Source organism: Chamaea fasciata, unplaced genomic scaffold (genome assembly GCF_029207755.1).
Source record: "Chamaea fasciata isolate MVZ Bird 193981 ecotype frontalis unplaced genomic scaffold, bChaFas1.0.hap1 SCAF_2, whole genome shotgun sequence".
NCBI classification, from domain to species: domain Eukaryota; kingdom Metazoa; phylum Chordata; class Aves; order Passeriformes; family Sylviidae; genus Chamaea; species Chamaea fasciata.
The window spans coordinates 45,867,838-45,881,191 of NW_027094087.1; the positions used below are offsets into that span (position 1 = coordinate 45,867,838).

The 13,354-nt window shown below is 39.3% G+C and overlaps 1 protein-coding gene across 7 annotated transcripts in view; it reads right to left on the reverse strand.

Moving 5' to 3' along the window:
• The window catches only part of ATP8A2 (ATPase phospholipid transporting 8A2), a 302,792-nt gene that overhangs the window by 130,996 nt on the left and 158,442 nt on the right, over window positions 1-13,354 (reverse strand). The gene's annotated exons all lie outside the window — the stretch shown is intronic.

The following is a 13,354-nucleotide window of genomic DNA, read 5'->3' on the forward strand; positions in this document are numbered from 1 at the left end:
CTGCTTTCTGAAATGAGATACATACTCACTACAGGAGTTTATGTGACTGATGCCAGTGGGGGAGGGGGAAATAAGTGAAGCCTGGCAGGTGAAGATCTGTTTGTCCCCATTTATTAGAATTAAATAGTAAGTGCCTCTGTTCAAACAGAAGAGAGCAGACATTTGCTGCCCACCAGAGTGGCTTCCAGCTACACCTCCAAATGGTGAAATACGATAATTAAACTCTTATCTATCTTCATTATTTTTAAGGTGACAGCAGATGTAGGAGTACTGCTAGACTTTATATTATAGAAATGTATGCAGCAGCAACCTTCCTTACAAATGAGAAACTTAACCATGGGCTCACAACCCCAAGTGGAGTTTATTGTACGCAGCACTTGTATCATTTATTGCTGCTTTGGAGCTGCAATAAAAAGTGCAGATTTACATTTTTATAAGAAAGCAATAACAAATTTAGTAATGAATCTCAGGTGGATACCAACGTGGGTAAAGGGAGCACCTGAAATTTCTCATTACATGACTCCCCACTGACACACCAGTAAAACAAGAAGGAAGACAGAATCAGTCAACACAACCAAAACACCCACCCAAGAAACCAGTCAGTCACCAACACTCAGATTACGACACAATCAGCTACAGGAAGAGTAACAGGCAATCACCAGCAGAATTGTGCTGAGTTTCTCAAGAAGAGAGCTCTCAGAAGATCATAATTCACTGATCTGGCAACCTACTCTATGGGGAACAAAGTCATACTAAAAAATAAAAAAAATAAAATCAAGCTTTCGGGCAGACAGAGTTTTATGCTCATGAGTAGCTTTCATGAGTGAGCATGGTTAACCTAATAGTGAGCAGGAATAAGTCTCAGTCATTAGAAACAACGTAGGTATCAGCAGTGTATTTGGGTGTCAAAATCAGCACGCTGAAAGTTGCTTTATTCTGTGTGTTATCCTTTTTTAAATGCAAATAAGGTAAAGGCTTCATTGCTGAAGAGACAACAGTTGTTCTCCTCAGGAAGGAAGGTAAGTCAAAAGAGCTTTGGGCCTGTCCAAATGCCACCCCCCCTCCCCCCCAACCAAACTGGTCTTTACAAACCCCACAGAAACCCTTCACAGACCACCAACACACACTCCCCTCACCAAGTCCAAGAAAGGAAGGTTTGCCAGGCTTACTTGTAACTTTTTACATTCCCAAAAGCCAAATACATAAGGATTTCCAATCCTAATACATATTTTAAAATGTTCCACTTTCATTCTCATGCCTTCCCTACGCTTTCTCAGCAGTACCAGTCAGTTTGAAGATACTGGCAACTCTCACGTCTGGCATCCCTTGAAGCACTATCCTGGTTTTAGGTCGCATTCCTGCTTCTTCCCCCAGATTTACTGCTCCTACCTTCTTATTTCAACTCAGCATAAATCACGGGCTGCTTAAAAAGTAGTAGTAACTGCTTCCAGTGAAATAGTGTCTGCCAGAACTTTCTCTGCTATCATTTTATCACTCCTCCATTGCAGAAATAGCTTGTATTTTTGCACAAACCAGCTTCTCCTTGTTGCCCAGATGGCCTAACACACATTCTTAAAGATTTCCACATACACCCCACAAATCACACCATAAAATCCAGTAATCATGCATACATTTTGCTAAAATGACAGTCTCTGATGCATTCTGTTTTTGAGAGATCACAGCTTCCTTATGCACATCAACATGTGACTGACATAGGGAAAGGGGTTTTTTTGTTAAGATATGTCTTTGGGATCAAGTACCACTTTTCAACTTCCCTCCCTCTTCTTCCCCAGGTCTGTGTTTGGAATGTCTTTGAGTAAAAGATACCCTGACAGCCCAAAAGGGAAAAATTGGTTCATTTTAAGTTCCCAAGCAGTTATGCCACGGAGATTACTGGGGATATAATGAAAATCAATTCATCCCCTTCATTTGCTCCACCTCTCCAAATTTTTTGTCTTTTCTGCAGATATACATAAGCAAAGGCTCCCATCTTAGCTTACTAAAATAACATGTAAAGTCTGACAAAAGTCTATACCTCTGTCAGAAGAGCTGGTCCTTTCTCTTGTCCAAGGGCTTCTGTGTACATCAGGAAGGTCATCTGGCTGAATTCTAACCTTAAAGAGCCCATCCTGCAGCTGTGCAAACACTAATGCCTTGGCAGGGAAGAGAGGAAAGAACACACCCCTGGGGACACATGAAGACCACACTGCCCTTTTTAATGGCAGTGCACATTCAAGTCAGATTAAAGCACAGCCCCGTTGTGGATTCAAGTGATGGTGAAAGCACAGCCCAGTGACAGGTAAAACAACATGTATGACAGTGCAGGAGGGACTGGAACTTTCTGAGGGAAGCAGCACCTTGGAGGTGAGCACTGCACAAAGCGGAGAAAGCTGCAGCAGCTTTTTGCACAACTGGCATGGATCCACCAACACAGACTGCAGCAGACAAAAAAGGACTAATAATTAACTTCACTACAGAAGTCACAACTTGATATTTCCTAGATTTTCCTACATATTCAACAACAGTTAAAAAAAAAAAAAAAACAAAAAAAAAAAAACAAAAAAAACAAACAAACAAAAAAAAAAAAAACCAGGGGAAAGCAGAGCAACTCAACAGCCTATCTACTGTCCATTTATCAGGACATATTAATAGAGATAAACACATTTCAGAGTAGTACAAACCCACACATTTTTAAGGCTAATGAATATGAGCTGACACAAAGCACAGGATGAGTGTCACTGAGCAGCTTTGCTGCTCCAGACACCTGTCACTCCTTGGCAACAAAAGGGAGAAAGGTCAGGAGGACACTGTTACCAAACGAAAAGGGAGACTCACTTTTCCACTCAAATTGAACTTGACAGGAACCATCATCACAGATAATGCAGGGAGGTTCAGGTGTTACTGACTACTGTGGGTTTAAGCTTGTGCTGCTATTGAGCTATGTATTTTAGTCAGTTACCATTAAAAAAATCAATCTGCATTGTCATTTACTAACAAAAATAGCATTATTTGGGGTTGGAAAAGAAAATACAGTATTGGATGTCTTTTCTAACATATATAGTATTTATGCAGTTCATAAAACATACTTTTTCTGAATCCCTGCAGAAGCTAGATACAGCTAAGGCTAATTTATTCTATCTCTTCCCTTTCCAAATGCATTCATGCAAAAGCAATTAAGGAAAGAAATCCAGCGAGAAGAAAGAAAGCAAAATAATTTTGTCACATTTAAAAGCTGGCAGACCAAGTTTTGACCTTCTTCACTCTTCTGAAAGCAGAAAGCCACCAGTGGTTCCTCATGTCTTTGTCTTGAGGGAACAGAAACAGACTGTAACATACACCCAAACATACAGCCATCAAGAACACTTAGCTCTTGCTTTGCCACAGAATATGCCCCTCTGCCTTTTGGGGTATAGTTTTGGGGTTTTAGCTTAAGCTCAGGATTACTGACATTTATATTTCACATTTAAGTATACCCACAAATGTGTTAAGAAGATGGTTGTCTCAGTTTTTAAGTATTAGTCCTGAATCTCTTCTCCCTTGTCTGCCACAGACCTCGTTACACTGGGCTGTGAATCCTGGCTCAAAAAAATCAAAAAACCCCATTGGTCCAGGATGCCTTTATTTCACAGCAGTAACACTCAAATTGCAATAGCTCACATAAGGAATCAGGTTCAAAATAGTGAGAAAGAGAAGTAACAAGACAACATTTTGAATTGTCGATGGAATATCAGGGGCAGGAGCCACAACTGACTAATTTTTGACATCTCGGTAAAGAAAAGTGGAGAACTCAAAAGTAATAATACCAGTAAAGAGAGTAATTTGCTATTTCTAGTGCATTTTAGCATGTTCTAAATGATTTTCTTGAAAAGAGATAGAGCAGATGCAAAGAGCTACAAAAAGCAATTGCATACTCCCTAGAGCACAGAAGCATTTTACAGTCATAGGGACTGCAAGGACTATCTGCAAGGACTCAACATCTCAGTACAGAGAGAAAAGATAACCTGTTTTGGGCAGGTTACTCAAAACTTCCACATCTGCTGTAGGCTGTCACACAGGCCAATGCCTCCTAATGCCTATTCAGTTAAGTGACACAGGATTCCCACATCAGAAGGGAGACTCCCTAGGGCACTGAGTGACACCACCTTTTTTTAACATCCCCAGCCACAGAGCTCTATCTCCTGACAGGGCAGATATCCCTTGGGTCAAACCACTGAACTCGTTTTACAGTAGAAGAGGCTGTAAAAGCACATTTGAAAGCACCACCTATGCTGCTCCAGATTTACTCTGCATACTGATCATGGAAGACATAGCATAGTTTTTACCTCTGACCCTGCTATAGTAAAAAAAATTGGTTCAAGACCATGAACTAGGGCAAACAAACACACCAAAGCTATACTCTGGATTTTTTCTTTGACAAACTAAGATAAATTTTATTTTAAATTCTTCACATGTGTTTAAACTAGGTTACAGATGCCTTTTATGCATCCCAAGATAAAACAATCTCTAGTGGTTAATTAGTGAAACTGGATAGAGGTATTTTTATCATTAGTGCTCATCCAAGTAAAATGGCAAAATTATTTTCTAGCAGCATTTAAAAATGGAAACTGTATTCAGTTAAACAACTTCTCTGCCCTAGTGTCTTTGGGTCATTAGCATATAAACCCAAGAAACCGCAAAATAATCAGGAGCAGCTCAGTTCATGATACATATACTGGAAAGAAAATCTATATTCCAAAAATTTGGTGATCCTACATTCCTGAGCTAGCATTCAGAAGGATTTTGGAGTTGTCTATGAAGTGGTATTAAGACACCAGGAGTTATTAATTCATTGATTACATGCATATGTACTAAAAGAACTCCCCAGAAAATCTGATCTTTAGAAACATACTCCAGCAGTGCCTCCGAAGATGCCAGAAAAACGCTTAATCAACAATTAGAAAGGAAAAGTTGCAAATGAGACTGCTGTTAGAGCTCAGGTAAAATTAGCTTTTTTGCCTAATTTGCCAAGAATGAAGAGGCAAAGTATGAGCAAAATGCTTCAAGATGATAATACTGAACACTAAACAGAATGTTTCAGTGTTATGATCAAAAAATACCAAGCTGTAGCCTGACCTTACTGCTGGCAAGCAGCTGGCAGCCAGGCACACTTCAGTTCAGGCAAGGGAAATGCAGGCCACACAGACCAGCACTGCTTGTGCTCACACAACAATATCCTAGCATGTGGCTCAGAACAAATAAACTCATTTTATTTCCAAACAACTGCCCAGAAATTGGAAAATGCAATTACTATTCAGTTACTTCAGTGAGACTGCTCACAGGCAAGCCATCACACATTTCCAAACGTGGGGTCCAAGCTGAATTCCACAGTGTGAAATTGCACAAAAGCATGACTTGTGAATCAGTATTATACCTCGTTTGCAGCACTTCCAAACCCTCTGTCACTCTGAAAAGTATTTTACAAAGAGCTGTGCAAAAAGAACTGCAGCAACCTCCTTTTCACACCAAGGCTAAGCAGTGTTTTTAAATATGAGGATAACATCTGAGTTTAACTGTAGCAGATACAGCTAATTGAGTAGAAGTAATTCTGCTTTTCTCTCCCCTGGAAGACTGAAGTCTCCCAAGTTGTATTTAAGTAACAGAACCCACACACTAACATGGCCATTTTAATGCCAGTGCCTCAGCTAAACAGGAGAATTAGACTCACTGTTCCAAATTGTCAGTAGCCACCAACACCAGGGCAAGTCCTCCTCAGCCTCCTTACTAAGCACTGTGTATTACCATTCTCAAAAACACTGATCTCTCTGGTGACCAGCAACAGGACCCGAGGAAATGACATGAAGTTGTGTCAGGGGAGGTTTAAGCTGGATATCAAGAAAAGGTTCCTCACCCAAAGAGTGGCTGGGCACTGAAACAAGCTCCCCAGGGAAGTGGTTACAGCACCAAGTCTGACACAGCTCAAGAAGTGTTTGGACAATGCTCCCAGGAACATGGTGTGACTCTCTTGGGGATACCCCATGCAGGGCCAGGAGCTGGACTTTGATGGTCCATGCAGGCTCCTTACAACTCAGCTTATTCTATGATTCTAAGAAAGGCAAGTAAATTGCTGTAGAAATGCATTTTGAAGATTGCTATTTAGAGCAATGAGGTACAGGTGGAAATGGAGAAACCACACATCTTCAGCATGACAGCCCCATGGCTTATCTAGCAAAAAGCAAAACAGACAAAAAACCCTGCTCCACATCTGCAATATGCACAGGACCTTACTTTGCTCTCAGTTATACCCATACACATGAGGCATGTCTCTACTAAAGGAAGTCCATTTATAGGGATATAGGCCAGAAAGAAAATCAGCAGAGGCCCGAAGGATGTATTTGTGAACAGATGTATTAACATATATACATTGATGTATCTGTAGTGTAGGATTTAAAAAAAAACCTCTCTCAAAATCACCCCCTTCAGTGCAGAACAGCATTGCTAACTCAGCATTCAAGTGCTGAGCACAAGTAATTCCATAATAAGGTTTATTTACACTTTCAACACCAACACAAATTTGAAATTTAGCCTTCTCTGTACCAACAAGTTATGTCATGTGCACTGAGTTAGCCTAGATGAAAGTATTTTTTATTAAAAAAAAATTTTTTATTAAAACAACAGCCTATTCAATACTGAGTCAGAGCAGTCAATGTTTTTCAAGTCCATGCTCAAGGCCATAAGAGGAGTTATATTTTATGTGAAAACTTTTAGCTTTTGGAAAGAAAGCTGGGCTGAAATTATCATCAATGAACTCCTGAATTTTGAAGTTGGTTTTGTAATGAAAAAACCCCTAGCCTTGGATTTTCCTAACTTTCATAATAAAAGCTTATCTTCCCTAGTAAAAGCTTCTTCACATTAGACTACCTCTCTTCTAAACATGAACTTGTATTTTTATTGGCGACATAGTTAAGGTGAAAAAACATTTATTGATGAGAAGATTCTGGCTTTGAAAAACATACTGTTCTGGAGATGACTAAATGTTTCACATTGAATGTCTTCAAATTTAGAGAACAACATGACCATTGCTTTGATATAAGACCACCAAATTATGACTTTAAGATTTTTCACACCAACTTAAGCATACATTTTCCCAAGGGGAAAAAAACCAATCACTGTGCCATTCATATTCCTCTAATGTAAGTGTACACAACAAATTGATCCAGGCATTCAACATACTCTGTGTCCAATAAAGTATCAGAGTAGATACCTTCTTCATCTACTGCAGTGTGTAATGAACCTGATGGGTGTTTCATCTAGAGATTTTGAGGCCATGCAAAGGAACCTGATTTATCATTTACAATATCTGGAATGTTAAAAAATTACAGGTTGTGCTGGTTGCAGGGTGTAATCAAGGCAGAACTCATAAATTCAGAGAAATGCTGATAGTTTCCATCATGCTTGGAAAAAAATCAAACCCAGCCATTACATAGCTGAGCCAATTTGGTTTTCTGGGAAGATGGACTGCTCTCTCATGAGTCACTGTGCAGTGCACAGCACTACAAAAAGAAAGGAAAATTAGCATGGATTTATCTTCATGACTGATTCCTTGGAAACTCTTGGGATTAACATGCTCAATTAGGAAGCTAAAAAACGAGAAGTCAATCATGGATTAAGGTTGATGAGATCAGCCTATACACAATGCTGAATTTCTTCAGACAAGAAAGGGGTTGAAATAGAGAATAAAATGTCAGTAGCAGCATATAAACCAGGTACTGTAATGAACTCAGATATATTTTTAGGAACAAAAAGAAAAGCACTATCTGGACAATTTTGGATTCGGTTGGAAAATTGTATTTTACAATATTCCAAGAACTTTGGCAGGCTCCTAGTAGAATCTGTTTCCTGTAACTATTCCTGCTACTAAAGAATGTTTTCTTGAATTGAAGCCTGCAATCAGCTTTTCTGGTGAGCAGGAAGGGGACAGTGTTCTGTGTTGCCCTAGGTGATCCCCATGTTAAACCTCTGTACAAGGATGATGAACAGTGCAAGAGAAAAACAAGCAGATACGTAAGACCTGTTTTTCCACAAATTATCGAAACATAATGCTGAGTTTCACAAGTTTTGTTCCCCACACTGTGTGCATTCCTCTGTTTTCCATGTCTTCCAAGTTCTGTACTGTACCCTCCATAAATATTCTGCACTTTTTGAACTGATTAACATCACCTGAGCTGAGAGGTTTGGAATTCTTTCTTTTACATGTTTCAAAACCAGGTAAGATCAGAACAAAAGACATTCTCTTTCTGGATAGGATTCAGTTACCTTAAAACAGACCTCCCAGTACTGCTGCTTTAGACAGCAGATGTCACAGGTCCTGTGACATACCTGCCAGTCCCATAGTGCCCTCCATGAGCCCAGAGGCTTCACAAAGGTTATCTCAATGGACACTACATACGCTTCTGTCAGGCACCTAATTTAAACCTGATAGCAATCTTAAGGACACTGAATCCCACCTTTTGTCTACCTGAAAGCACCTGTCTACAGAGAGTAAGTTACTTATTCAGGACATGTATGCATTTGTGAGAATCCAAATCTAGATTCCCAAATGATATGAAATGGAAGTCACACACACGTCCTTCCTTTGCTTCACCATAAGAGCATTGTGCTAAACTTACCACACCAACTGAGTAAATGCACAGAAGTAATGATTATTAAATGCCTACTGGAATCTGAAGTATTTGAACAGGGAGCTGAAAAATTTGAATAAGAAGACAAGACAACTAGCCGCCTTTATTCTTCTTATCCTTACTAGAAAGTTTTGCAACAAGATGTTCTTATCCTTAATTTAACACTGGGGGGAAAGACTACTCTTATTTTTTAAGAAAGTTGCTTTATATGACAACAGTTACAGTACTTCAGTCCTCGACTTCCTGCAAAAATCCCCATGCTTAAGGTTTTCTATTGCCTAGCTATAACCTAAGAGTGGCAAAGTCAATTGGAAACAGAAAGCACAGAGATGTAGGTAAAAGTCAGATCATATAAATCAGGGATAAGCACACAGAAGCATTAGAGCTGTTATTTTTTAGTATCCTAACAGATACACTAATTTCTGCCTACCATATGGAAAAGAGTTGAAATTCCCACGCTTGCTTTCCCTATTTTTTAAAATACCTACTTTGTTTGATGAGAAAGCAAGAAAACAGGAAAAACAAATGCAAGGTCTCATGCAACATTTCATGTGTGCTTTTGCAGCCTGTGCTATCAGCTTGCCTGAAGTGGTGACCACTAAGTGTGCATGGAGCACTTAACAGCTCTCATTGCCAGACCTTGCTGACTCACAAAATCACCTCTTAGTTAAAAGCAGGTTATCTAGGTATTGTGTACTCAGAACTTCTGAAACTTGGAAATTCAGCTCTAGAAGAAAAATTATGATCTTAGTGTTTTGTTGTTCAGTATGTTTATCTTGCTTGTTTAACACTGGCCATATATTAGACATCCCTTTCAGCATCTGCAAAGAAACAGCTTGCTAATCTAGGCTAACAATTTATCTCTAGATTTTAAAGTAGAAATTAAAATTATGCAGCAACTAAGGTATGTATATTAGACTCTCCCATTCCCACTTGCCATTCAATTCTCTGTCATGGCCCTACACTGCCAGACCTTGACATTGGGCCATCTATTCCCACCCCTGACTCATTCAGCAATATATAATTCAGAAGTACTTCATATTAAGTATTTTTCGAAAAACCACCATGCTCCAGTGAAGTACTGAGCACATTTTTCCGGCACACTGAGTTGGCCTGAAAGCTATCTTCTATGCTACTGTTTCCATAGAACCATTCCCAAAGGTCTTGAACTCTTACCTGATATTTGTGATACCACCTTTGATCTTGCTGTGTTTCTACTTCTCCAAGCATGACATGAAAGCAACATTCCTGTATTCTTTTACATTTGAAATCAGCTATATTTCAAAGCTCTGATGTCAACAGGACAACTTTATATCATCTCCAGTTAAACATATCTGCTCAACAGATGTGAAACAGATTTTTTGTTTCACTACTCAGTTTGAAGCCAGCTACATAAGTAATTGAGTGAAATGGTATTTTGTAAGTATGCCCAGGTACTTCTCTGTCAAATCTTTAATAGCCAAAACCCTGTCACTGATCTTCTGCCTCAGGATGATGCTGAATGGTTGGCTTTCATTAGAAATGGATTTAGTGCACACTGCTAGTGCTTGCAGACATGGGAAATACAGGAATGGACACTAAAGAGAGGGCTTTATATTTGCATTTCATCCCTGCAGCCATCTTGGTATCCTTCCACATAGATTCCCCTGCCACTCTTAGGACAGACCCAGCATGGAGAGTCAAGAGTGGGGAAGAAGCAACAATTAATCTACAAGCACTGTGGATGGAAAGGCTAGATTCTGCACCTTTTTTGATAGGTGAATCCATAAGTAAGGGAACCTCGACTTTATACCCTGAAGCACCTTGGCAACAGTGATATACAAGGCTTCAGGAATCAGGCTAAGAATCACACCAAAAGAAATTGAATTTCCAGGATCTGCTTCTCTTTGTGCTTTTTATTTAGACTTTACTTAGCTTTGTACTTTCAAAAATCAAGGGGACAAAACAAGAGAACGGCAGGAGGACAGTGATGAAGAAGTGGTAGAGGAGAGACAGGGCTAGAGAAAGGAGAACATAGAGTTTCCAGCTATTAAGCCAAGACAAAGTCTTTTCAGATTTCACTAAACTTTATTACTTTGATGACTTAAAATTCACCTCTTGAAAAATACTAGGAGAGCCTTTTCAAGAGAGAGGAGAAATACACTCTTACCTCCATTGCCCCTGTAATCACTAAACCACAAGGCCTGCTGTCTGCTATACCACCTCTCTAACTACATGGAACTATCTCAATATGGGCACACATTTTAGTCATCAAAGTAGCTGAAAAGAGTACCTGGGCCCTCATCTCTCCACAAAGAATCAGCTACTGCAGAAAGGTAAGCACCAGCCTTAAACCCACAGCACCTCCTAGGAGGAAAGCCCATGACAACAATTACCTGAGTATACTTTTCAAAAAACCCCGAACTCTATATTTTAACCCAGAACCTGAAAAAAAAAAGCTGGTAAATTTAATGTTTCAGAGATGCAACACTTTGGATCCTCCAGGAAGAAGTGTACATACTGCTATCAAGATGAACTTCTAATGTATGAGGGGTTTTAGTATACCAACATTGGGATGCTCGGAAAAGAGAGAGTAATACGCTCTTCTCAAGCATTTACCATTGTTTAACTAAGTTAAAATCTTAATGCCTTAACTTGCATGCCTCTGCAAGTCCTGTCCAGATGTTCTGCTGCCAAGCTGGACCACCACCTCTTCCTTGTCTCTGGTATTTGCAAAGTATCAGGGAATAAGAGTTATGATAGCCTCAGTGCCTCTCTGCTGCAAAAGCCATTTATATAAGGCTTATTATATCTATTCCTCAGGTGTTACAACTCCACTGAAATAAAACAGATACAGTAACAAAAGTTTAACTGGCAGTCATATTCATGATGTACTTTTTCATTCAACGGTATAAATATTTACTTAGTACGATCCTTCTGAAGATACTTGAAAAGTAGCTCAAGTTTAAATCCCTGTTTCATTACAATGCTAAAAGGATATTCCCCATTCCACACATATCCAAGCAGAAAATATGGGTAAATATTAAACTTGTCCAGAGCACTGGGAAACAATCAGGAACACACCACACACACAAGCAACAGTGCAGAAGTGCCAGGCATTTAACTTGCATTCTCTCAAGCTGGAGGATTTATTCCCTCGTGAAGCATTTCTTTCATGAGCATCATTCCACACCACAAACTGATCAGCACTGCCAAACCTCACAGCACATACACAAAGCAACCTCTCTTTCTTTGTGTAAAGCTAAGGAGGGAATTAAAGATCTCTTCTCTCTATCCTGTATCCCTAGGATACCAAAACTGATGTCCCTTGAGTTTCCAGGCAATTTGGCTAGTTTTACACAGTTTTGGAGGGGAAGTTCCTTAATGCTGCTAGTAAAGGAAACTCACCAAGGAAAACCAAATAGAGTTCGTCCCATTGCTGCAGGATGACAAAATTATTTCTGTCACTTCATCTCCCTTAAAGCCTTAAACTTGCTCCCAACTTCTATGCAGCACAAGCACAGAGAGGTAACTGAAGTGCAGGGCTGCATCTGGTAAGACATTTTTCAGTGCTCAGGTGTTGGATGGAACTGACTCGAACTCAGTCATGGACATGAGGAGACACAAAAGCTTGTGTGGCTCAGGACAGTATGCAGAAAGAACTGAACACAGCCTAAGACAGTGGAGAGAACCTCTGACCTCATATTCTCAGAGAAGACTTGGATTTTATGTATGATATAGGGATATCTGGCTAATAAAATTCCACTCCAGGGTAAAATAATTGAGCTACCTCAGAATGAAGGTCCCAGAGAACTTCACTAGTATTGGAACCCCTTGCACAGCTGCTTATATGGGAAGGCATAGTTTTGCCACACAATACAGGTACAGAATTTAATTTACTTGTCAGACTATAGTAAAAGAAACAAAGGCACACTGTACTATAATAAGCGAGAAGCAGGACTTCCAAAACTAATTTTCAAATAGAGAAAAGAATCCTAGCAGGAAATCATGAAGCTATAAAGCATTTTCTGAAAAGTTCAGGCAAAACGCAACGACGGCCAGCCATGCTCAGTAAGAAATACACTAGAAGAGTTCTTTCTAAAGCTATTAATATTTTCTTTGCACAATAACAAATATTGTTATCATCTCCAGTATGTAAAAACCTTTACTAAAGACATGATGTGCAGGATAACTCTCTTGCAGTAGAATAATGAGTGTTTAAATTTTAACAGATAACAGATAATTCAGAAATAGCACAGGAAAAGTGGAACAAGTTAGCAGACAATATTTGTTCTCTCACGTCATTCACAGAAGATGATCAAACCCTGATGAGTCAGGAATACTGACCATTCTTATCATTATATGACTTACTAAATAGCAAAATATTACTCACCCACTATCTCCTCTAATTCATATAACTACCTGCATAAATATAAATGTTGCAATTTTCTGTTAACTTTATTCACGGCTGCTCAACTGTACAAAAAAAATAGAAAATCTAATATATGTGCACATACATTAATAAAGCTGATCAACATTGTGGAAATTGCTGTACCAAGTGATCACTTGATACTCGACTGATCAAAGCACTGACTTCAAGTTCCTTGAGTATTTCTAACTAGACAACAGCACATTATAAAAATTCCTTCCTGATACATCCTAAATTCAAGACTATATTCTGCAGCATGAGAACTACCCTCTCATCTTAAGCGTGCTGA